The 22,036-nt window shown below is 44.9% G+C and overlaps 1 protein-coding gene across 1 annotated transcript in view; it reads left to right on the top strand.

The window, feature by feature from the left end:
- The window catches only part of MARCHF9 (membrane associated ring-CH-type finger 9), a 226,020-nt gene that overhangs the window by 192,416 nt on the left and 11,568 nt on the right, over positions 1-22,036 (top strand). The window lies entirely within an intron of this gene.

The raw sequence follows: 22,036 nt of genomic DNA, 5'->3' as shown, positions 1-22,036 counted from the left end.
GAAGTTCTGCGAAAGCTCCAGGTTGCCCCATCCCTAATAGCATTTATTTACCTTTCCTTTGCTCCACTGCTAATCAATTCATGCCTTGGTGTGAAGATAGATGGCCCTGTGTAAGATCTGCGTCAGTCTCCAAGCACCAGTGCTGGCCTGTGGGAGGATGGGTATCACAAACTCCCCCATATACCCAGAAGAACTATGTATGTGACTTTGTTTCCTGGGTGAATGGAGTGGTGAGGGGGTGATAGTAGGGTAACTATAAGTAGCTGCTGGGAACGGCATCAAAGTAAACTTGTTGCTTTGCTGCATGGAAAAACCATGTAAACTTGTGATTTGCATGGCTCAACATAAAAAAGTCTTATGCCACGTACACACGATCGGACTTTCTGGCATACTTTGTCCGGCACACTTTCCGACGGACTTTGTCCGCCAGGTGCGCCGGACTTTAAAACAGACGGACTCGCCCACACACGACCGGACTTTCCGGCGGGCTAAGTCCGGAGTTACAGCGGACTTTCAGAATGAACTGACTTGCCCACACATGGACAAGTCCGTTCATTTTGAACGTGACTCAGGTGCGACGGGACTAGAAAAGGAAGTCAATCTTGCCGCTTTTATCGGCGAGATTGACACCTTGCGAGCCCCGTCGTGGTCAACATCACCCAGTGACCACGCCCCCTAAAAAGTCACAGTCCCAGCATGCCCAGGGACTGTGACATCATAAAGGGGCGGGGTCTCCGCCTATATAAGTCACAACGGAGCCCTCAGAGAGCAGTCCAGCCGGAGAGAGCGTCGTGTCAACATCTGGAGAAGAGAAGAGGGAGGAAGACAAGAAGCCAAGAAGCCCAGAAGTCCGGACCTCCGCTGGCAAAAGAGTGGCCTGAAGACAGTGGAGGAGCTGGCCGAAGAACTGGAACACCGGGAGAAGAGGCCGGAGAGAGCGGAGAAGAACCAACCGGACTCCAGGAGAAGAGGAACCGGAGAGACCCCCGAAGCCGGAGGAAGACCCCCCCGGAGCTGTTTAATAAATTATTTTAAAAACCTGTGTAGTGTGTTTTATTATTGACACTTTTTCCCTAGGTGAATGGGTAGGGGTACCATGTACCCCATACTCATTCACATAGGGTGGGGGGCCGGGATCTGGGGGCCCTCTTATTATAGGGGGCTCCCGGATTCCGATAAGCCCCTCGCCCGCAGACCCCGACAACCAACGGCCAGGGTTGTCGGGAAGAGGCCCTTGTCCTCATCAACATGGGGACAAGGTGCTTTGGAGTGGGGGGGCCCCACAGGGCGCCCCCTCCCCCAAAGCACCCACCCCCCCATGTTGAGGGCATGCGGCCTGGTATGGTTCAGGAGGAGCTCGTCCCCACCCCCTTTCCTGGCCGGCCGGGCTGCGTGCTCGGATCGGGGTCTGGTATGGATTTTAGGGGGGACCCCACGCCGTTTTTTCGGCGTAGGGGTTTCCCTTTATAATCCATACCAGACCTAAGGGCCTCATATGACCCGCGTTCGCCGCAATAGGAAAATTTGTTTTTCCTATTGCAGCGAGCGCGAAATGCAATACCCTGCCCTTGCGTCGTATCTGGTCCGTTGGACCAGTATACAGATGAGCGGGCTTTCCATCGGACCAGCACACAGACGAGCGGACTTTCTGCCAGAAACTGAGTCCGACGGAAAGATTTAAAACATGTTTCAAATCTAGGTCCGGCGGGCTTTTGGGAAAAAGTCCGCCGGAAAAGTCCGCCGGAGCCTACACACGATCGGATTGTCCAGCGGACTCTGGTTCGCCGGTCCAAGTATGCCGGAAAGTCCGCTCGTGTGTACGCGGCATTATTGCTATACTTGCCTTCACTGCCAACATTATTTGGCCATGTAAGCACTGCTACTGTGTCAATGTGGTGATATATTTAGGGTAGGGAGATTGCTAATTTGCCAATCCCTGTAGGCTGTACGTCATTTTTTTTCTAGATATTTTTAAGAAATCATGAGTTTCACTTTAATACAGGTAAACGATGCACCAAGTCACTTGAATACTCTCTTCCAGGTGCAGGCCTGCCATTAGCCATGATTAAATGTAATACTTTTTGTCATATCTCTAACCATTGGTATTTATGCTTTTGTGATGGTTACATTTAACTACCTTCCCCACTTTTCTACCCAAAGAATACCCAAAGAATTTTTATTAACTGTTTTATTAAAGTGGACCTGTCATATCATTTTGATAGAACGTTAATTAAACAGCCTGTATACAAGCCTCAATGCACTGTACCGTTAATAACGCACATCATTCTTTTTCATTTTAATGGCATTATTCAATTCTCAGTGTAGCGCTGGTAGATTTACAATCTACTGCAGGTTAGGTAATTTTAGTAAATTGTGTGATAGGAAGGTTAAAAGTTCGCCTCTGTTCCAGCTTGGCTGACGTTGTGTGTGCTTCCGTGCTGACCGGTAGGTGTCGCTGTTACCACTGGTTGGTGTTGGAAAAGCAACGTGTCGAAGTGTATAGATGCTCCTCTGTCTCGGAGACAAGCTCGGGGGAGGTGGTCCTCCGAGTTGCATTCTGGGAAGAGGGTATTTATGGGACAGACGCCATGTTCTAGGGTTTTTTTACAGCCACCTGCTGGCCCTCCTGGCCGACAGGTATGCGTTGAGGGGCTACCTCGTGGTCCTCCGATTGGGAGGCCCAAAATACAGCGGCGCAGGGGTGGGCCCAGAGGCTTGTCTGGGGCCTACCACCGCGGCCAAGGAATGGTCCTGAGCTGTCGGTCCGGTGTGACAAAGCTGGACGACCGGGGAGAGCCCAGGGGGGACCCGTCTTGGAGAGATCATGCAGCGTGCTGGTCTATAGAGGGGCCTGGTGACTCGGTCGAAGGACGTATCCAAAAGAAGTATTGCCGGTTCAGCTTAAAGGTTCAGGCACTGTGACTGACTTTCACTGCAGAGAAAATCTGATACATCCTGTGGCAGAGGATCGTACGGATTTACCCCCCCAAACGACTCTGTGGCAGAGACTTTTGATTAAAATATATATAAAACACAAAGCGCTGTGATGCTAAATAGCTGATAATTACACATAAAACCAAGTGAGGCTGCTATCAAAAGAGAGTGTTTTCAGAGTCACTTAAAAAGAATAAATAATGATATTTGAAGCGCTTCACAATGTGCATGAAAATGAATATATAAGAATAAATATAAATATAAATAGTCAAATAAATCCAGCGGTGAGTAAAAATTCCTAAAAAATCCAGCAATCAAAATAGTGTAAAATTATAAAAAATTAGTGACACCAAATGTGTAAAAAAAAAATTCACATAAAAAATCCACATAACAATAAATATATAGGGATGTATTCAGAAGGTTCAATTATACAGGTGTAGAATCCTGATTGGTATAGAGCTTTTGATCACTAGCAAAGCTGTTTAAAAACACTTGCTTAATCAAGGTGCTCATTGACCTTCATAGTAACAATATGCTTTTTGCTTCTATTCACAACCAATGTGAGAATCATAAACAGGCAGATAAGAGAAAAAAACCAATCATTGTGCAATAGTTAGGATACCAAGGTACACAGGCAAACTTCAATCCACTCACGTGTGCCTTATAATGATAAGGCATATGCAGGTTTTACTATAGCAGTCAGCCGCCTTAGACAGGAGCAGATTAAGTGCAGTACACTGTGTGATACTGCTGATCTGCACAAGGCACACGTGAGTGGATTGAAGTTTGCCTGTGTACCTTGGTATCCTAACTATTGCACAATGATTGGTTTTTTTCTCTTATCTGCCTGTTTATGATTCTCACATTGGTTGTGAATAGAAGCAAAAAGCATATTGTTACTATGAAGGTCAATGAGCACCTTGATTAAGCAAGTGTTTTTAAACAGCTTTGCTAGTGATCAAAAGCTCTATACCAATCAGGATTCTACACCTGTATAATTGAACCTTCTGAATACATCCCTATATATTTATTTTTATGTGGATTTTTTATGTGAATTTTTTTTACACATTTGGTGTCACTAATTTTTTATAATTTTACACTATTTTGATTGCTGGATTTTTTAGGAATTTTTACTCACCGCTGGATTTATTTGACTATTTATATTTATTCTTATATATTCAGAGACTTTTGATTCATGCTGCGTACTGGCTGCTAGACCGGTGAGAGAGGCCTAACCAGACGAGCAAGGAGTGTGTCCTACGAGGGGAGCGCATTCCACCTAATTATCTAAATTCTACCGGGACATTTGTTACTAAGATTCTATAAGAAGATATTTGAGTTTCTCCTGAAAGTTTCCTTTTCCGCCTCTTTCCTGATACTTCCTAAAGTTTGTTTGTTCAATAAAGCATTGAAAACGTACTCCAGTGTTGGTGCGTGTGTCGTCCAGAAGTAGACTCAATGGAACCCCTAGACCAGGTGCCGGTAAAACCAAGGGAAGCAAGGTGAAGGTAACAGACCCGCTTAAACTAGCAGCTCCACCGTGAGTTAGTGCTACATGAGTAAGAATTCTGTTAAGAAAAACTGACAACAGAAATGTCTTTGCTAGAGATTTCCACAATAGTCATGTCAAGCTGAAATGGTCAAACTCACTTTAAGGAACAAAAGGTTATGTGAGGTAACAGAGGATAATAAGTTTGATTCATAAAAGATTACTAATTCTTAAAGCGGAATTAAACCCATCGATTTAACGGTTTCAAAAACAGTTAGAGTCGGTTCACACTGAGGCAGCACACGACTGCAGCAGCAACTTGCAAAACGACTTCTATATAGAAGTCAATGCAAGTCGCCTCAAGTCGCCCCCAAAGTAGAACAGGAACCTTTTTCTAAGTCGGAGCGACGCAACAGTTCCATTGTACAGAATGGGACGCTACTTGACAGGCGGCTAAGTCGCCTGACAAGTCGTCCTAGTGTGAACCGGCTCTTACACTTATGCTAACTGTCACATATGCTTGTGCTTTCAACCAAACTGCCAATCCATCATCTCCTACTACTAGGATGGTGTGAACACAAGTGATACCACCTGGAGTGGTAATTACTTTGATTTGATCAAATGGCTGGTGTTATAACTGATCACATGTGCAGCATAATGGCAGTTGGAGATCAAACAGAAGCTAAGATGGCAGCTTCCTTGGCTAAATGCAGAGTACTGAGTCAGGGTGCTGTGATGATTTCAGGAAGCTCCCTGCTGACCCCTCCCAGAAGCCACAATCTGCCTGCATTGCATAAAGACGCACAGAGCCACAGTGATCTAAAATAAGGTATTTTATAAAAACAGGCTTCAATTAAAAATTTTATTTGCATGGTAATGAGGGAGAAAGAAGTAACTAGAAAGGCAAAGTATTAGCAAATTAACCGAATGCCGTCCGGCTCACGCTGATATACATCAGCAGAAGGGCACGTACAGGCAGATTACCATGAGTGTGATCGCAGGTCTCGCGGACTCGATGTCCGCGGGGATACCCGCGATCGTCTCATGGAGAGGAAGAATGGGGAAATGCTGACGTAAACAAGCATTTCCCCATTCTTCCTAGTGACAGGACACTGATCACCGCTCCCTGCAATCGGGAGCGGTGATCAGTGTCGTGTCACACATAGCCACGCCCCCCACAGTTAGAATCACTCCCTAGGACACACTTAACCCCTTCACTGCCCCCTAGTAATTTTTAATTGCACCAATCACTGTATAAATGTGAATGGTCCCAAAATCACGCCAAACGTGTCCGATCTGTCCGCCATAATGTCACAGTCACGAAAAAAATCGCTGATCGCCGCCATTACTACTAAAAAAAAAAAATTATTAATAAAAATGTCATAAAACTATCCCCTATTTTGTAGACGCTATAACTTTTGTGCAAACCAATCAATAAATGCTTATTGCCATTTTTTTACCAAAAATATGTAGAAGAATACCTATCGGCCTAAACTGAGGGAAAAAATGTTTTTTTATATATTTTTTGGGGATATTTATTATAGCAAAAATAAAAAATAATGCGTTTTTTTCAAAATTGACGCTTTTTTTGTTTATAGAGCAAAAAATAAAAACCGCAGAGGTGATCAAATACCACCAAAATAAAGCTCTATTTGTGGGGAAAAAAGGACGTCAATTTTGTTTGGGAGCCACGTCGCACGACTGCACAATTGTCAGTTAAAGCGACGCAGTGCTGAATCGCAAAAAGTGCTCTGGTCTTTGGGCAGCCAAATGATCCGGGGCTTAAGTGGTTAAAATCCAGTTTTAATAAGCCATGACAACCAATACAATTCCATGGTGTGCAGGTCTGACTTGGCAAAGAAAAATTTGATTGGCATTTAAGTTTTGAAGTGTATCTAAAGCCAAAACTTTTTTGTGTTTGTTTTGGATGGAGTAATTTGTTAAAACTCGGGTGAGGAATTTTGTGGTTGCCTGTGTCCTATTGGGAAGATTTCCTTCCATTTCCTGTCCTGGAGACACAACAGACAGCAAGAGAAAATCTCTGGAAAAGAGATCTTATGGAAACAAGGGCCCCCATTAAAAGACTTCCCCTCACCTTCTGTCTTCCAGTCACCAGGTCAAATAGAGAGAGTGAGTCAACCCACAACTCCATCCAAAATAATATTCTCTCTTTTTTTAATGAATAAGGCCAAGAGGTTCAAGTTATTAAATAAACCTGTATTTTAGCAATACACAATGAGCCATTAAAGTGTACCTTGGGCTTTGGGCTATTTTTAACGCCACATCACCCAGAATTGCTACTCCTAGTGAACCCTTAAAGTGGTTGTAAACCTTTGAAATAAAAAATAAACAAAGCATATCCCTCTGTAGTATGCACTAGCCTTAGGCTCGGTTCACACTGGGGCGACTTGGGATCCGACTTGTACGCCCTCAAGTCGCCCCAAGTCGCCCCAGAAATAGTTTCAATGGGAGTGAACGCTAGCGTCTTAATAGACGCTACTGAAGTCGCTCCGACTTCAGAGCGTACTCCCTGTACTACTTTGATCCGACTTGGTAGGCGACCTGTACCATAGAAATCAATGGAAGTCGCCTCCAAGTCGGATCTCTCTGTAAAGTCAAGCGACTTTGCAGGGAAAACCCCTCCCTCCCCCCCTCCTTCCCAGAGAGCTGATTGGCCACAGGCGAAGTCGCCTGTCATGGAGGCAACTTCAAGTCGCCTTGTAATTTGCTGAAGTCGCGCTGAAGTCGCGCTGAAGCCGCGCTGAAGTCGCGGTACAAAGTCGCGCTGAAGTCGTGTTGCCCCAGTGTGAACCGACCCTTAATCTAAAGCACCTAGTGTTGTTCCCCTTGGTAAATGGCCTGCCACTCCCCTCTCTCCAGCACCCAGCAGGTGACTCAGCTCTGTATGTTTTTCTATGAGACTGCATACAGGGCAGCGTGTCTCTCCACACAGCACTCAGATTACAAGGAACACTATGCTCTAGCTCTGCAGTTTGTATGATGTCATATCCTCAATCCCTACTTTCTGCTGCTGAGTAAGTCCGGGTTCACACCATAATGCGCTGCGGACCGCACAGGAGCGCTGTGCGTCCCTGTTCACCGTTTCAGGGACGAATCAGGGCCGATTCTATGCCTGAATTCGGCCCTGAAACGCAGCCAAAGACGCACAGATTTTTTGTGCAGTGCGCACCGCAGCCGCCCCGGAGATATGTGAACCGGCTCCATAGGGAGCCGGTCACATTCTCCTGCTATGCGAATTAGATGTGCGGAAACGCACATCTAATTCGCATAGGTGTGAACCCGGGCTCAAATCATTTGATCTGTGTGTTATGAACTGTTGTAGAGGAGAGAGGGCTGCAGATAAACAAGTACAACTTATTTAGAAGGCTTTTTTTCATCTCTGTTTATCACCTGATGCTAGTCAGTTCACTGGTTACATGTAAAGGTTTACAACCACCTGGCTGGTGGAAGGGCTTCTGCAGCTCCCGCTTATTTTCAGGCCAGAGTCTGTGCATGGAAGCAGTAATGCATGAGTTCCTTAGAAGTCTTTGGGCACCTGAACTACCCAAATGTTCATTTGCCACTGCAATAAGCAAAAAATGTGTTTTGCTATCAGGCGCAACTGTGGACCTAAATTATAACAGCTTGGGGCCCTAGATCACTGCTAGTGCCCCTTGAAGTTAAAGCTGAAGTATGGGCAAAAACTATTTTTGTACATTTGCACAGTAAAAATAACACTGTCTGTTCACTAAGGTTCTCTAACAAACCTCTGAGGGTTTCACAGAACAGCTGTATTTATACTGAGATTAAATTGCACACAGGTGGACTCTATTTACTAATTAGTTAGGGGTATCAGAGTAAAGGTGGCTGAATACAAATGCATGCCACACTTTTCAGATATTTATTTGTAAGAAATGTTGAAAACCATTTATCATTTTCCTTCCACTTCACAATTATGTGCCACTTTGTGTTGGTCTATCACATAAAATCCCAATAAAATACATTTACAATTTTAGTTGTAAAATGACAAAATGTGGAACATTTCAAGGGGTATGAATACTTTTTCAAGGCACTGTATGTAACAAATGCTGCAGCAGCCAGAGAAGGGACACAAGTCATTGGAGGTAACCTATTTTTACTATTTAAACATATAAAAATAAATGTTGCCTATTCTTCAGTTTTTATATATAAATATCAGTTCCAGGTTGTCGGATTTACATGCCCATCACATTACAGTGCTCAAGCCTGGCAATAGGTACTTCAAATGCCAAGCACTTGTGCAAGGTGGTAAAGGGTCAGTGATTTAGGAAAAGGGGTGACTGAGGTCTTTATTAGGACAAGGCCTCTACTCGTACCCCATGCTATTCAGAATAGCAGTCTATATCACAGCCCTCAAATTTTCCACCGCCTACTCGCATTCTGCAAGTAAAAAATGAGGGCTGGTGAGGAGCTGGGCTGCCAGGGAGTGGGGGGGTGAGCAGCGGCGGCGGGCGGGGTTGATCGGGAGCCATTCTCCCAGCGATCGCCCCAGTGAAAGAGAGCATGGAGGAAGAGGAGAGTCGCGAGATCACCAAGCAGTATAGCACGCCGGAACAGCTTACATTGATTTTGCCTCCGCTCTGCTCGCCGTAACACACAGCCCCGCCTCCTCCTAACCCCGCACCTGTGATAAACAGAATGCGGGTCCAATGCTGGGATGTGTTCTGTCTATCACAGGCGTGGGGTCAGGAGGAGGCGGGGCTGTGTGTGACGGCGAGCAGAGGCAATTTCAATGTATGCTGTAACAGCGTGCTATTCGCGCTGGTCCAGCCGCACTCTCTCTTCCTCTGCCCTGGCGAGGCTGCAATGTTGGGCACAGTGAGTCTGCAATGGGGCCACAGTGAGTCTGCAATGGGGGCACAGTGAGGCTACAATGGGCAGTGAGGCTGCAATGGGGGCACGGTGAGGCTGCAATGTTGGGCACGGTGAGGATGCAATGTTGGGCACAGTGAGGCTGCAATAATGGGACGGTGAGGCTGCAATAACGGGACGGTGAGGCTGCAATGGCGGGACGGTGAGGATGCAATGTTGGGCACGGTGAGGCTGCAATGTTGGGCACGGTGAGGCTGCAATGGCGGGACAGTGAGGCTGCAATGGTGGGCACGGTGAGGCTGCAATGGTGGGCACGGTAAGGCTGTAATGGTGGGCACGGTGAGGCTGCAATGGTGGGCACGGTGAAACTGCAATGGTGGGCATGGTGAGTCTGCAATGGGGGCACAGTGAGGCTACAATGGGCAGTGAGGCTGCAATGGGGGCACGGTGAGGCTGCAATGTTGGGCACGGTGAGGCTGCAATGTTGGGCACAGTGAGACTGCAATGGGGGGACGGTGAAGCTGCAATGTTGGGTACAGTGAGGCTGCAATGGGGGCACAGTGAGGCTGCAATGGTGGGCACGGTGAGGCTGCAATGCATGGTGAGGCTGCAATGATGGGCAAAGGTCACGCTGCAATATTGGGCACGGGTCATGCTGCAATGATGGGTACAGGTCATGCTGCATTGAGGGGCACAGATGAACCTGCATTGATGGGCACTGGTGAGGCTGTGCTGAGGGGAACTGATAAAGTTGTTGTTAATTTATGAGGGTGTGATTAGGGGCAGAATTAGGGAAGGGGCAGAATTAGGGATGGGGCAGGGTAGGGGTTGTATGGGGCAACTGGTGGTGAGTAACTCTTGAGGCCTGGCTAGTAGCTCAGGACTTTAAATTTTGAGCCCTGTACTATATCATATTCCTGCACTGAGCATTCTCTATCGCATTCTCAGCTCTATTTAACTCACTGACTACTTGGATAATGGAGAGGCTGCATTGACCTCAGCAGTGAAAACAGCACAATTGCCTGATCTGAAGTCAATGTTAATAAATGTCACCCAATGCAGGTTTTTCTTAAAGGTATGCACACACATCTGCACCTTTGTTTCATATAGATGTGCATGTCTATAAGCAATAATCAGCCTTGGCCTATCAACTATTCCCCCCTTTATCAAGCCACATGTATGTATCCAAACATATTCTAGTTATCCTTTCATTTTAGAAAGATTTGGGGACAATCATCTGTGAGTTCCTTTATTCAAGAACTAAAGGGTCTTTGCTGAGCAACTTTCAATGTTTTCTCAGTAAGAGCCGTATACAGAATGAAGAGTAACACCTTGCCATCTGTCTAAATTCACTCTTTATTGCTAGCCAGATGTAACTAGGAATTATGTTTTACTTGCTTTATGTTTTTCAAATTGGACCTTGTGAGCCTTGAGCTTTTAAATGGAATAGAAATTCACAGACAGTGACTCAGCAACTGATTACATGGTGAGCACACTGCACAATGTACACACAGAAATGCTGCAATTTTTGTCAGCCGACTCACTATTCTGGAGCATCTAAAGTGAGATAATTTTGGGGCTTTTGCAAGCAGGGGTGTAGGAGGAAAAGATGCTTCTTCAGGTACCACTAATCTGTCATCACAATTTAATAGATTGTTATCCATTTTTCAGTGTTAACCTTTTTTTATGACTGTATATGGTTTAGGCACGTTCATGTTCTGGGAAGCGTCAGACTCATTCAAAGTAGAGACACTCACAGCAGCATATTTCACATATAAAATGTAATTATTACCATAATTAAAGGGGTTGTAAAGGTAAAAATTTTTTCACCTTAATGCATTCTATGCATTAAGGTGAAAAAACTTCTGACAGAACCGCCGCCCCCAGCCCCCCCGTTTTACTTACCTGACGCCTCGAAAGTCAGCTTCGCGTTCCCGACATCTGTTCCTCCGCTCACCCTGGCCGCTGATTGGCTGCAGTGGATGGATTGAAAGCAGCGCAGCCATTGGCTCGCGCTGCTGTCAATCACATCCGATGACGCGGCGCGCCGGGGGGCGGGGCCGAGTGATACAGCGAGCGGCTATAGCCGCCGGCTGTATCACGGGAGCGCGCCCGCAAGCACTCACCACCGTGCGAGGGAGCTCGCATTAAGGTGGTGAATGCTTGCGGGGAGGAGCTGAAACAGCCGCCGAGGGACCCCAGAAGACGAGGTTCGGGGCCACTCTGTGCAGAACGAGCTGCACAGTGAAGGTAAGTATAACATGTTTGTTATTTTAAAAAAAAAAAAAAAACACCTTTACAAACGCTTTAAATTAGAAAAATAAATAGCCTTTTTTTTTCAGTGGGCATACATATTTTTATGTTGCAGGAAAATTAAATTTGAAATGTTCAAAATCTATTCTTCTTTTTCAAATAATCTAAATTAATATAGAACATCAGACATTTCTGCTGCCTTTGATACAGTTGATCACCCCTTCCTCATCAAAAAACTCCACTCCCTTAGCCTTCGTGACTTTGCTCTTTGCTGGTTCTCCTTTTACCTATCTTACAGCACCTTCGGTGTCAGTTACAACACTGTCTCCTCCTCTTCTCTTCCTCTTTCTGTAGGGGTCCCCCAAGTTTTTCTCCTTGGACCCTATATTTTCTTTATATGCACCTCCTCCCTGGTTCAGCTGATAGCCTCCCGTGGCTTTCAATACCATTTTAATGCTGACGAAACCCACATCTCTCTTCTGTGCTCATCCCATTAGTCTCCGTGTAAATTACTAATGTACTGATATATCAGTATAGATGTCACACCACTTCTACACTTCTTCAAGCTTTCCCAAAATAGGCTCATAATATTTCCAACTCCCCCCTCTTCCTCCCATGATCCCTTCCCTGACTTCTTCCTTGGGATCAGTGGCAGAACTGTCAGTCGCATCCCATGCCAGGGTGCTAGGTGTAATCCTGGACTCTTGACTCCTCATTTGGGCCCCACATCCAATCCCTATCCAAATCTTGCCACCTTAACCTCTGTTAACATTTAACATCTCCAAAATCCTCCCCTTTTTACCCGACACCACAAAGCTACTTATTCACTCCTTGGTTACCTCTTGACTATTTCAATGCATTGGCCTATTTTTACCTAGGCTCGTCCCCTTTCAGTCCAGTCTGAATGCTGTTACCAGACTCATCCACCTTACCAACTGCTCAACTATCCACCATCCCTTTCTGCCATAGCCTACACTGGCTTCCGCTCTGCCCCCAGCTACATCACAAACATCATCTCAAAATAACAACCAAACCTCCTCCCAAGACCCCCTGCTGTCTAGCTCCCTTGACACTTCCTTCCATGCTCTCCTCCAGGATTTTTTCAAGAGTCTTTTTCATCCTTTGGAACTCTCCTACTCTGTCCACCTTTAGGTGATCCCTGAAAACTCAGCTCATCCCTCACTTTTGTATCACTTCACCCTCCCTTATGCATTGTAAACTCTCACAATTATCATATTCTAATCCCCCCTGTATTGAATTGTATTGCAAGTATACTGTCTCACTTTATTTTGTAAAACCTTTGGCCTTATATAAATCAGAAATCCTGTATAATAATAAATATATATATAATTGTATATCGTAGGAATGATTATGCCTTGCAGTGTATACCTAATAATAACATTCAAGAAATCCAGCATAAAAAAACTCATTTGAGAAAGATTACAGCCACCATTCATGAACTTCTTTCTGGTGGTTATGTTGCACACTGGGATTGACGGACTAGAGGCTTTTTGATAAATAGTGTATGTTCACTTTGCAAAGCGAATGTTAGGCTGGCCATACACCGTGCAAATTTCTTTCCTGCAACCACAGTTCCCCTATAAACACAGTCAGTGCTGACTTCTCCCGGCGGGAGAGGACAGTGATTATCGCTAGTGGCTATAGCAGCCACTAGTAATAATCGCAAGAGAATTCAGCGGGCTGGTTGTACCCAAGTTAATCGATCAATCAACTTGGTACATTCAGCCTGCACATTACCGGTTCCAATCTCCGTGTATGGCCGGACTTCGTAAAAAAGGTAAACCTGTGTTTACTTTGAATGCCTAATCATGTGCAAGGGAAATGGAAAACAACATTTTTGCTAGCATGTGATTGGTTGGTGGAAGTGAACACAGTCTCACCCTTACTTATGACACTCAGTGAATATTCTCTTTAAAAAAATGAGTAGCCTCTTGTCATTTAGTAACTCAACCTCACTGGCTTTAACCATTTGCAATTATTGATTTTTTTGCACACGTTTAAAAATAATTTCAGGCCTGAAGACTACATAAAAAACTACTATTACACACTTTCTGAAAGCAGACACCCTAGAGAATAAAATAGTGGTAGTGGAACATCTTATGTCACATAATAGCGTAATGGTTTATGAAATACAACATTTCTGTAAAAAATACACTAAAGTTAATTTTCGGTCACAAAAAAGCAATATATTACCCAATTTTTTGGTAAACTATAAAAGATGAGATTGCGATGAGTAGATAGATACTCAATATATCAAGCCTTAAAATTGCATGTACAGTGGGGAAAATCATTTTTTGATCCCCTGCAGATTTTGTAAGTTTGTCCACAAGACATGAAGAAATGAAGGGTCTACAATTTTTATCATAGGTGTATTTTAAATAATAGAGACAGAATATCAACCAAAAATCCAGAAAAAAAAAATGTTATCAATTGAGTTGCAGTTCAGTGAGTAAAATAAGTATTTGATCCCCAAGCAAAACATAATTTAGTACTTGATGGAGAAACCCTTGTTGGCAAGCACATTTCTTGTAGTTGGTTACCAGGTTTGCACATATCTCAAGAGGGATTTTGGTCCACTCTTTATTACAGATCTTCTCTAAATTCTTACAGGGGTTGTAAACCCTCGTGTTTTTTCACCTTAATGCATCCTATGTATTAAGGTGAAAAAACATCTGGCAGTCACCGCCCCCCCCCGTTTTACTTACCTGAATTTCTTCATTCAGTCGGTGGGGATGCGCTGTCTCTCTCTCCACGGGCTCCCGGCTCGATTGGATAGATTGATAGCAGCGCAGCCATTGGGGTGGGGCCGAGTCCTGCATTCGGCCTCTATGAAAGCCGAATGCTGGACTCGGGAGCACACCCGCAAGGTAACCCCCCGAGAGAGCGCTTCTCCCAGGGAGTTATCTGATTAGAATTATTATTATACAGGATTTATATAGCGCCAACAGTTTACGTAGCAATTTACAACTTGAGGGTAGACAGTACAAATACAATACACTTTAATAGAGTAGGAATCTGTTCCTTAAAGCTTACAATCTAAGAGGGAAGGTCAAGAGATACAAAAGGTAATAACTGTGGGTGATGTGCTAATTGAGAAGATAAATGTACAGTTGTTAGGTGGGGGGCAGATAGGCTTCTCTGAAGAGATGAGTTTTCAGGGATCATCTGAAAGTGGATAAAGTAGGAGAAAATCGGACAGATTGGGGTAGAGCATTCCAGAGGATGGGAGAGGCTCTGGAGAAGTCCTAAAGGCAAGCATGGAATGAGGTGACAATGGAGTTTGAGAGCAGGAGGTCTTGGGAGGAGTGAAGAGAATGATTAGGTTGGTATTTTGAGACTAGGTTAGTGATGTAGCTGGGGGCCAGGTTGTGGATGGCTTTGTTATAGTTAGTATCTTGAATTTAATTTGTTGGCTGAGTGGCAGCCGATGGAGGGATTGGCAGAGGGGTATAGCAGACGCTGAGCGGTTTGTGTGGTGGATCTGATGCGGGGAGGAGCCACGACAGCTACCGGCGGACCCCAGAAGATGAGGTTCGGGGCCACTCTGTGCAAAACAAGCTGCACAGTGGAGGTAAGTATGATAAGTTTGTTATTTAAAAAAAAAAATACCCTTACAATCACTTTAAGGTTTCTTGGCTGTTGCGTGGCAACTCGAAGTTTCAGCTCCCTCCATAAATTTTCTATAAGATTAAGATCTGGAGACTGGCTAGGCCACTTCATGACCTTAATGTGCTTCCTTTTAAACCACTCCTTTGTTGCCTTGGTCGTATGTTTTGGGTCATTGTCATGCTGGAAGACCCATCCATGACCCATCTTCAGTGTTCTGGCTGAGGGAAGAAGGTTCTTATCCAAATACATGGCCCCGTCCATTGGCCCCTCAATGCAGCCTGTACCTTTAGCAGAGAAACAGCCCCAAAGCATAATTCCCCCCCCCCCGTGCTTGACTGTAGGGATGGTGTTCTTAGGGTCATAGTCAGCACTTTTCTTCCTCCAAACACGGTGAGTCAAATTAATGCCAATGAGCTCAATTTTGGTCTCATCTGACCACAGCACTTTCTCCCAATTCTTCTCTGAATCATTTAGATGTTCATTGGCAAATGTCAGATGGGCCTGTTCATGTGCCTTCTTGAGGAGGGGGACCTTGTGGGCGCTGCAGGATTTCAATCCGTGGCGGCGTATTGTGTTACCAATGGCTTGTTTGGTGATTGTGGTCCCAACTGCCTTGAGATCATTCACAAGCTCCTCCTGTGTAGTTCTGGGCTGATCCTTCGCTTTTCTCATGATCATCCTTACCCCATGAGGTGAAATCTTGCATGGAGTTTCAGACTGAGGGCGATTGATGGTTATTTTGTATTTCTTAAATTTGCGAATAATCACTCCAACAGTTGTCTCCTTCTCACCAACCAAGCCATGAAGTCCAAGAAATTGTCTGTAGACCTCTGAGACAGGATTGTATTGAGGCACAGATCTGGGGAAGGAAAATGTAAGTAAGTAAATGGAAGAAGTTAGAAACCAGCAGGACTCTTCCTAGAGCGGGCCATCCGGCCAAACTGAGCCATAGGGAAGAAGGGCCTTAGTCAAGGAGGTGACCAAAAACCTGATGGTGGAGAGAGGAGAACCTTCCAGAAGAACAACCATCTCTGCAGAACTCCACAAATCAGGCCTGCATGGTAGAGTGGCCACACGGAAGCCACTCCTCAGTAAAAGACACATGACAGCCTGCCTGGAGTTTGCCAAAAGGCACCTGAAGGACTCTCAGACCATGAGAAACAAAATTCTCTGGTCTGATGAAGCAAAGATTGAACTCTCTGGCCTGAATGGCAAGCATCTGGAGGAAACCAGGCACCGCTCATCACCTGGCCAATACCATTCCTACAGTGAAGCATGGTGGTGGCAGCATCATGCTGTGGGGATGTTTTTCAGTGGCAGGAACTGGGAGACTAGTCAGGATCGAGGGAAAGATGAATGCAGCAATGTAAAGAGACATCCTTGATGAAAAACTGCTCCAGAGCGCTCTGGACCTCAGACTGGGGTGAGGTTCATCTTCCAACAGAACAACAACCCTAAGCATACAGCCAAGATAACAAAGGAGTGGCTACATCTCTGTGAATTTTTGAGTGGCCCAGCCAGAGCCTAGATTTGAACCTAAATGAACATCTCTGAAGAGATCTGAAAATGGCTGTGCACCGACTCTCCCTATCCAACCTGATGGAGCTTGAGAGGTCCTGCAAAGAATGGGAGAAACTGCCCAAAAATAGGTGTGCCAAACTTGAAGCATCATACTCAAAAAGATTTGAGGCTGTAATTGGTACCAAAGGTACTTCAACAAAGTATTGAACAAAGCCTGTGAATTCTTATGTACAGTATCTCACAAAAGTGAGTACAGCCCTCACATCTTTGTAAATATTTTATTATATCTTTTCATGTGACAACACTGAGGAAATTACACTTTGCTACAATGTAAAGTAGTGAGTATACAGCTTGTATAACAGTGTAAATTTGCTGTCCCCTCAAAATAACTCAACACACAGCCATTAATGTCTAAACCGCTGGAAACAAAAGTGAGTACACCAAATTTGCCACACCTGCTACCCATTCACACCTGAGACCTCGTAACACTAATGAGTCACATGACACCAGGAAGGGAAAATGGCTAATTGGGCCCAATTCGGACATTTTCACTTAGGGGTGTACTCACTTTTGTTGCCAGCGGTTTAGACATTAATGGCTGTGTGTTGTTACTTTGAGGGGACAGCGAATTATTATTCTGCCGCAGTTAAAAGCATGTTTTTTTTCCTGTGGAGTTCAAGACTCCAGGCACTGCGATCAGCTGCATTTGCACAGTGCGATTAGCTGCGGTTGCGTTTGGCTGCGGTTTGCCATTTCCATGGCAACCCGACAGGGTGCCGACTCGCACTGAATCTTGAGGGGGAACTCCACGCCAAATTTTAAATAGAAAAATGGCATGGGTTCCCCCCCAGGGGAATACCAGGCCCTTCGGTCTGGTATGGATTTTAAGAGGAACCCCTATGCTGAAAAAATGGCGTGGGGTCCCCCCCAAAATCCATACCAGACCCTTATCCGAGCACGCAGCCCGGTCGGTCAGGAAAGGGGGTGTGGACGGGCGAGCGCCCCCCCTCCTGAGCCATACCAGGCCGCATGCCCTCAACATGGGGGGTGGGTGCTTTGGGGGAGGGGGCGCCCTGCGGCCCCCCCACCCCAAAGCACCTTATCCCCATGTTGATGAGGACAAGGGCCTCTTCCCGACAACCCTGGCCGTTGGTTGTCGGGGTCTGTGGGCGGAGGGCTTATCGGAATCCGAAACCCCCTTTATTAAGGGGGCCCCCAGATCCCGGCAACCCACCCTATGTGAATGGGTATGGGGTACATGGTACCCCTACCCATTCACCTAGGGAAAAAGTGTCAATAAAAAAAACACTACACAGGTTTTTAAAGTAATTTACTAGACAGCTCCAGGGGTCTTCTTCCGGCTTCGGGGGTCTTCTTCCAACTTCGGGGGTCCTCTTCCGACTTCGGGGGTCTTCTTCCGACTTCGGGGGTCTCTCCGGTTCTTCTCCGCGCTCTCCGGGTCTTCTGCCGGGCTTCTCCGCTATCTTCTGCTCTTTTGCCACTCTTTTGCTAGCGGAGGAGCCCGGTCTGCTGCCTTCTTCCCTCTTCTTTTCTTCTGATGTTGACACGACGCTCTCTCCGGCTGGAATGCACTCTGGGTGCTCCGCCCCCTTATGCCGTCACAGTCCCTGGGCATGCTGGGACTGTGACGTTTTAGGGGGCGTGGTCATTCCAGCCGGAGAGAGCGTCGTGTCAACATCAGAAGAAAAGAAGAGGGAAGAAGGCAGAAGGCAGCAGACCGGGCTCCTCCGCTAGCAAAAGAGCGGCAAAAGAGCAGAAGATAGCGGAGGAGCCCGGCAGAAGACCTGGAGAGCGCGGAGAAGAACCGGAGAGACCCCCGAAGTCGGAAGAGGACCCCCGAAATCGGAAGAAGACCCCCGAAGCCGGAAGAAGACCCACGGAGCTGTCTAATAAATTACTTTAAAAATCTGTGTAGTGTTTTTTTTTTATTGACACTTTTTCCCTAGGTAAATGGGTAGGGGTACCATGTATCCCATACTCATTCACATAGGGTGGGGGGCCGGGATCTGGGGGCCCCCTTATTAAAGGGGGCTCCCGGATTCCGATAAGCCCTCCACCCGCAGACCCCGACAACCAACGGCCAGGGTTGTCGGGAAGAGGCCCTTGTCCTCATCAATATGGGGACAAGGTGCTTTGGGGTGGGGGGGCTGCAGGGTGCCCCCTCCCCCAAAGCACCCACCCCTCCATGTTGAGGGCATGCGGCCTGGTACGGCTCAGGAGGGGGGGCGCTCGCCCGTCCCCACCCCCTTTCCTGACCAACCGGGCTGCGTGCTCAGATAAGGGTCTGGTATGGATTTTGGGGGGGACCTCACGCCGTTTTTTCGGCATAGGGGTTCCTCTTAAAATCCATACCAGACCGAAGGGCCTGGTATGCCCCTGGGGGGGAACCCACGCCATTTTTTTATTTAAAATTTGGCGTGGAGTTCTCCCTCAAGATTCATACCAAACAGCGTCGGGCATTGGCGGGGATCCGGGTCGGATCCCCGTGCTTGTCGCTCATTGGGAAAGGAAAAATCACTTTTCCTTTCCTGATGAGCAGCTCGGCGCTGTTATCCGCAGCTGACACAGTGCACTGCGATTACCTGCGGTTATGTGCGGATAGCTGTGCTAAATCTCTCCTGGACGCAGTCAATTCTATTTTTTCTATCCGCACAGAACCGCATGTATCTAATTCGCAGCTAAACGCAGTGTGTGAATGGAGCCATAGGAAAGCATTGTGTGCTTTTAGCTGCGGTAGAAAAATAGAAAATCCGCAGCTAAAAGCACTTTTCTATCCGTCCGTGTGAAAGGGGCCTTACACTGTTATACAAGCTGTACACTGACTACTTTACATTGTAGCAAAGTGTCATTTCTTCAGTGTTGTCACATAAAAAGATATAATAAAATATTTACAAAAATGTGAGGGGTATACTCACTTTTGTGAGATACTGTACATGTGATTTTTTCGTTTTTTATAAATTTGCAAAGATTTCAAACAAACTTTTTTCACGTCATTATGAGGTATTGTTTGTAGAATTTTGAGGAAAATAATAAATTCAATCCATTTTGGAATAAGGCTGTAACATAACAAAATGTGGAAAAAGTGAAGAGCAGTGAATACTTTCCGGATGCACTGAATTTTACTCACTGAACTGCAACTCAATTTATAACATTTGTATGATGTGTTTTTGATGGATTTTTGGTTGATATTCTGTCTCTATCATTTAAAATACACCTATGATAAAAATTATAGACCCTTTGTTTTTTTGTAAGTGGGAAAACTTACAAAATCTGCAGGGGATCAAATAATTATTTTCCCTACTGTGTTTTCCATAGACGATGCTTTTAGAGCCCCTCCAAGTCACCACCTTAGAGATAACTGTGAATAATATCCCCTAGAATTATTGCTCTCACGGAGCAATCATGTGGCAATACTTTATGTAACGTGTAGTGTTTTACATGTATCAGTCAGTAACAGGAAGGAGAAACCATGGACGTTCACTGGTTTTCCCTGCCCTTTACCCAGCAGCACCCACCATAGTGGTCCTAGGTGTGCCCAGGGGCACATGGAAGAATTCCTCTGCCTTCTTCTTGGTGTTTAATGCCATGGTCTATTTTATACTCTTTGGGGAGCAGACTGTGTCTGGACTACTATTTTTTTATTCATAATGATTGAATTGAGTTTACCTTTAAATGCATGCCACATTTTTGTGTTAGTAAGTGACAGTTTTAACTTTCAGCCTATTTTGACTGGTGTTTTGTAAGTTTTAGAAAATAAATGAATTACAGCACTCACAATAGTGCATAAATATAATAGAAATTAATTAAACAATTATTATTGGGCTTGGATTGTTGGCCAGGGATGGCAAATTCACATAAGGATACAAAGAAGTTCTCCCATAATCACGACAGTCCTGTGTAGATATTAATGCCCAAAATGGGATAAAAGAAGGGGACTGATAGTAAAGTACTGCTTTTGCGCAAACTAAAAATGGGTACTTACAGAATGTAGATTAAAATCAAGCATGTAGCAAAAGATTGCAATGGGAAACGCAGCTGCTAGCGTGCGTTTCACTGACAACCGGACGTGACGTCACTTGGACTCGAAACCAGAAATTGCGTCAACGCGTTTTGCCCTCCCACAGGGCGTCATCAGGGACCTCATTTCCGATTCAAAGACCCGACTTTAAATACAGGAAGATGGTCACCTCCCCCTTATTCAGCCAATAGAAAAAATCATGATGGCCATTTTGTCGGTTAGACAAAAGTGTCTCCTCCACTGACTAAATGTTTCCCATAGGGAAATTAGCAGCCATTGTATTGGTTGGATGTCAGTTTCTCACACAATGAGGCTGGTAAACATAGGGAAATTGTAATACTATATAAGTGATACCTTTATTAAAAAAACAGTTATAATTTTTATATTCGGCGCAATTCCAAATAATAAAAAAGAGGAAAGAAAGAGGAAAAATGAAAAAAGAACCATAAATGAAAAGATAAACAAATGAAGAAAATAGAAAAAAAAGTTTATTTTTTTTCATTTGTTTATTTTTAGATTTATTGTTCTTTTTTCATTTTTCCTCTTTCTTTCCTCTTTTTTATTATTTGGAATTGCGACGAATATAAAAATTATAACTGATTTTTTAATAAAGGTACTAATTATATTTATTTAATAATATTTTTAAATTTGTATTTGACAATGAGGTATTAATGTAATGTTTTACATGGAGTGACGTCCTTTGGACCAATTACTGTTTACGCATGGAAACCAGCCTCACGATGGGAGGAATTGACATCCTACCAATATACTGGCCACCAATTTCCGTTTTCATGTCCAAGTGACGTCACGTCCGGTTGTCAGTGAAACGCACGCTAGCAGCGGCGTTTCACATTGCAATCTTTTGCTACATGCTTGATTTTAATCTACATTCTGTAAGTACCCATTTTTAGTTTGCGCAATAAAATCTCTGCCAAGCGGTACTTCACTATCAGTCCCCTTCTTTTATCCCATTTTGGGCATTAATATCTACATATGACTGTCATGATTATGGGAGACAATCCAAGCCTGAATGACCCCTAAACTGAAAAGCTAGGGGTCCATTCCATCCAGTGAGTGGGGACACAAGAGGGGGTGTGGCACACCTCGAATTTTGGAGCACTATTGCACTTTATTGATTGGAGCACATCATTCACCTTTTTATGGACATTCACCCAATATTAATTGTTTAATTAATTTCTAGTATATTTATGCACTATTGTGAGCGCTGTAATTCATTTACTTTCCATTTTGTCAAGTGCATAGCACCTTGTGCACAGCAGCTGCAGTTTATATATTATTCAATAGTTGTTCACATATAT

This window comes from Aquarana catesbeiana, linkage group LG02, assembly GCF_042186555.1.
Source record: "Aquarana catesbeiana isolate 2022-GZ linkage group LG02, ASM4218655v1, whole genome shotgun sequence".
Classification (NCBI taxonomy): domain Eukaryota; kingdom Metazoa; phylum Chordata; class Amphibia; order Anura; family Ranidae; genus Aquarana; species Aquarana catesbeiana.
This window is presented reverse-complemented; position numbering and strand designations above follow the sequence as displayed.